This window comes from Myotis myotis, unplaced genomic scaffold (genome assembly GCF_014108235.1).
Source record: "Myotis myotis isolate mMyoMyo1 unplaced genomic scaffold, mMyoMyo1.p scaffold_m19_p_16, whole genome shotgun sequence".
In the NCBI taxonomy this organism is placed as follows: domain Eukaryota; kingdom Metazoa; phylum Chordata; class Mammalia; order Chiroptera; family Vespertilionidae; genus Myotis; species Myotis myotis.
Window position 1 is genome coordinate 18180517 of NW_023416320.1, and position 4569 is coordinate 18185085.

General features: G+C 35.7%; 1 pseudogene; it reads right to left on the bottom strand.

Moving 5' to 3' along the window:
- Positions 1-3188: 3188 nt before the first annotated feature.
- Positions 3189-3328, bottom strand: LOC118671051 (annotated as a pseudogene).
- Between the last annotated feature and the right edge of the window lie 1241 nt (positions 3329-4569).

Genomic DNA, 4569 nt, shown 5'->3' on the forward strand with positions numbered 1-4569 from the left:
AGCTTAATTCAGAAGCTTACAATTCAATTGCACCAGTGCTATCCTTCAATATCCAGCTGAAGTGCTTAATACACACTTTCCATTTACTCATACAGACTATTAAAACACCGGTACTCAAGAGCTGAGATTTAATAGAAAGCAATTACTTTTGGCTGCTTCATCAAGGATATTTGGTGAAATTGTTGGATAGGACAAGGGTCTCAAGGTCTGGGCCATTCTTGCTAAATGTTAAGATTAGCACAGTATTTTGCAGACCAGATGTAAAACAGGATGAACTAGACAGCAGCCCAAGGATAAATGTAGCCAATTGCAAGGAAGAAATCAACATGTAACTGACCAAATAGTGCATATAAGCAGTGGCTTAGCCTCCCTTAGGCCCTTAGGGCAGACAGAACTTTAGATATGAATCCCTGTCTCCTTTACTTGCTGCAAGCAAATAAAACCACCTAGAGTCAACCAGGTCTCGTTCTTGAATAGACCACCCCAAGTGATGAACCTCTTGAGTTCGGTAACAAAAATGACTTTATATGTTATTACATGTACGTTGTAGTGAAGAACTGGCGATACAGCGTGGGACCTCTGCCTTGGCTTATAATAAGGTGCCAGGCATTTTACCACCATGGATTTTGCACAATCAATGCAAATGCCAGCAGAACGTAAAGGGGCAATAACATCTTTGTGTTATTGTAAAAATGGTTTTGGTTTTGCAGATGCCCAAGAAGGGTCTTGGGCCTCCCAACGTGCACAACCAGACACTGAGAATCACTGCTTTAACTAAACTTAGGGATCACTGCACCCATCATCTATGCTGCAGAGGAGTTAAAGCAACAAACAAACCAACCCCAGACAACCTAAAAACAAGACAAAAGCTTCACTGGGTTTCGCAACAAGGAGCACAGAGGTAGTCTTATTGAGAATAGCTCTAGGGTTCAGGTTTCCAGGTTAATGTAGTTTTGTTATGTATCCACTTATGTGAAATGATGTAAAGGAAAAATATACTCTCACTTCAATGAATGTATTTTGTTCACCTCAAGTAGAAACTCTTAAATGTAAGAAGTCATTAATTATGGCTGTCATCAAACCTGGGAGAGCATATCAAATTTCTCTGACTAGGAACTAAATGTCTTTTTGTTCTTTGAATTATGGATCTAGCATATAAAACAATTTGGCACACCATTTATAACAACTCAGGGTAAAAAGCAAATCCCAAGAAACGGGTTGTCAGAAGCGCCATAGTCACTGGCAGTCAAATGAAATGGTTCAATATATAAAGAAGTTACTTTAAAATGATTTGACTAAAAGGATATAAGATTGTTTGGCATATTGTAGGACAAATGTGCCCCTTACCAGAGGTAGTACACATACGGAAGGCAGACAGTGGTTAAGAAAGAGACATTTATTGAGCATCTTCTCTGGGCCCTTCTCTGAGTCAGAAGTATTATCTATTTCATCTTACATAAGACTTCCAAAGCCCTTTATGTCAGGTACCATTAACCCTTTCTTAAAGACCATTAACCCTGTTTAAAACTATTAATTTTATCTACAAACACTGCCTAAAATGGAATTTTATCTAAGTTCAACAACTTGCAAAGATAATGAGATTTTTCTCTGATGAATGTTACCTGAGTGAAATCAATTTCTTTATGAAGTATGATTTCTTCTTCACTCAAAATAGTTGTTTAGCTTTGGTTTCTACATACAAGGCACTGTTAAAATACTGGGTTACACAGTTTCTATTATAAAGAACTTTTGCAAATGTAATTGTAAGGAGGCTGCGGCTGACTAATCAGGTTACCTTTCCACCATCTCACAGGAACTGAGTAACTGAGCAGCTAGCTGCAGAAGCTAAGTGATCTGCAATGTCATGAGATATTTAGTAACAACAAACTTGCTGTCCTCCCGTTAACATTTCTAGTATTCACCCAGAAAGCAATAGTGAATCCTATATTATTCTACCTAATCAGCACTGGCTATATTTGAGTATGCATATTACCACTTATCTTATATCTGAAGGATACAAGCTATAGCTCATAGCTTATATCTAGAATCTGCCTGATTTACTTTAATTTTTGTTTGGCTTCAGGTGGGATATTATGTTTCATTTCATCGTGGAACATTTCCCACCAGTGTTGAATAAATGCTGTTAGGGTTACATAAAATAAAAATTTGATGATTCTTGGCAGCCTTGACCCTCTGTTATTAGCTTTCATCATATCTAAAAATAACCCAGCTTACCTTTACTATCTCAACAACAAAATTGTCGTCTAGCAAACTGTCATCCAGCTGTTTACATTAAACTATTGCTTTCAGATTCACTCTCCTCCTCCCCCACCCGCTTGCATGGATCAGTATTTCCTTGAAGTCTGGCATATATGTGCTCTAAAATCACTTTCCTGCATGGAACATTACGGCATTGATTTTTTTTTTGAACCCCATTTCCAACGTTTCCTATCAGGCCAACATCCTTTTGAAAACTGTCTATATTTGCCTATACCCTTTCCACTCATTTACCTCTTAGCTAGGTCTTCTTTCATATTTTATGTTTCAAGGAGCCTATGAACACCTTACTCTTTTGTAGCTAACATTTTTATGGCTACATTCTTATCTTCAAACTGATACACAACAGATACTAACAAATATATAGCATATCTATGTGCAGAGGAATGTAGTACAAAGAGAAAGTGACTGGAATTTCAGGCAATTGCAGTGAACTGAAGCAGAGACAGAAAAGTGTGGGAGAGGTACAGAGGCTAAGAGTTCATTTAACTTGATGAATCATATGTGATCAAAATGAGTATAATTATTCCAAAAGGGATTTTTTAACCCATGTGTTTCTTGTCTTTCCTTATTTCCTTATGAAACTTATATGCATATGAAACATATACAGACAATTGTAGGGCATTTGGGTGTTTATTAAAGCAGCACACAAATTTAAACAGCATGTTTTGATTATTTTATTCTCATACTGAAAAATGAACCATCATCTACACATGCACCAAATAATTTCTTCCCAAAATATTTATTGGCCTTTCCTGGAGTATAACGGAATCAAACTTGAAATGCCGTAAATATATTATAGATGAGAAAAACATTAGCTACATAAAAATACAGCAGAAACATTTGAGAAATCAATGCCGTTTACAAGCTACATATGCTCTTGAGGTGACTTTGCTTCATTAAGAATGGAAGAAATGCAAGTGCACTGAGCATTGTCCAAGCCCTAATTAAAACCTTGCTGAGAACTGAAATGTGGGCTTTACAACACTTAAATATTGTACATTATGAGATTTTACTACACTTGATCTTAGCCAAAAGGCCGAGAAGCAATACACTGTGAGATTTTAGACGCTGTCAGTAAAAGGACTTACAGGAAACACTTTCCAGAATAAAAGATTGATTGAGTTGAAATATTTTTTGTCAAAGGCAAGGATTAAAATAGCTAGTATTCTATTTTGAAACATTGATGAACAGTGGTGGGTAGAAATAAGAATTTAAAATAGAATATCAGCCGAAACCGGTTTGGCTCAGTGGATAGAGCGTCGGCCTGCGGACTGAGAGGTCCCAGGTTCGATTCCGGTCAAGGGCATGTACCTGGGTTGCGGGCATATCCCCAGTGGGAGATGTGCAGGAGGCAGCTGGTCGATGATTCTCTCTCATCGATGTTTCTAACTCTCTATCTCTCTCCCTTCCTCTCTGTAAAAAATCAATAAAATATATTTAAAAAAAAAAAAAAAAAAAAAAAAAAAAAAAATAAAATAGAATATCAGTAGGTTTCTTTAATTTTTACTTTTATGGCTATAACAATAAATACAAGAAAATGAAACTAATACCAATTGCAGTGTCCATTTGTTACAAAAGAAAATGAAACAACAATTATTTTGTGTGAGGTTGCTCTTGAAGACTTCTTTTATTCATGAACTGTCATTTTAAATAAGGGACTGATTCCTTAAAGTGAAGAGAGTATAACTTGTTAAGTGTTAGGACACATAGCTAAATGCCAATCAGTCACCACAGATTTTCAACTTTATTTAGACTTCAACATATGTTGACAATTTATTTTATTGGGATTCAATTCATGAGTCAAGATGCTAACCAGAAGATGTTTTAGGTGAACAGCACTAAATATTTTATTATAAAGGTCCAATGTTTTCCATAACAAGTTTGGGCAAGGAAAGGAACTATATTTTCTTACTAATGTGAAGAATTTCATTAGTGATTATAGACTTTGGGCTAATGGCACCAGATAATAACCATCAAAATTGAATTTAGCACTTCTCCATTTCATGCCCAATATGCCTGTGAAATTTTAAATCAAGCTATAAAAGTTCTAAAATCATTTATCAGATGACTTAGTGTGAAGAGTTATTTAAGTAAAAAATATCATTTGCTGAATACTTATGAGCTACTCAAGTGGTATGCACAATATATTGCTGATCCTCAAATTAATCATATCAGACAGGTACTGTTATTGAAATTTTACGTATAAGAAAATTGAAATCCAAAGAGTTTGACTAACTTGTCCAAGTTAATACTAGTAGTACCAGATAAAGCTGGGATTCACATCTAGTC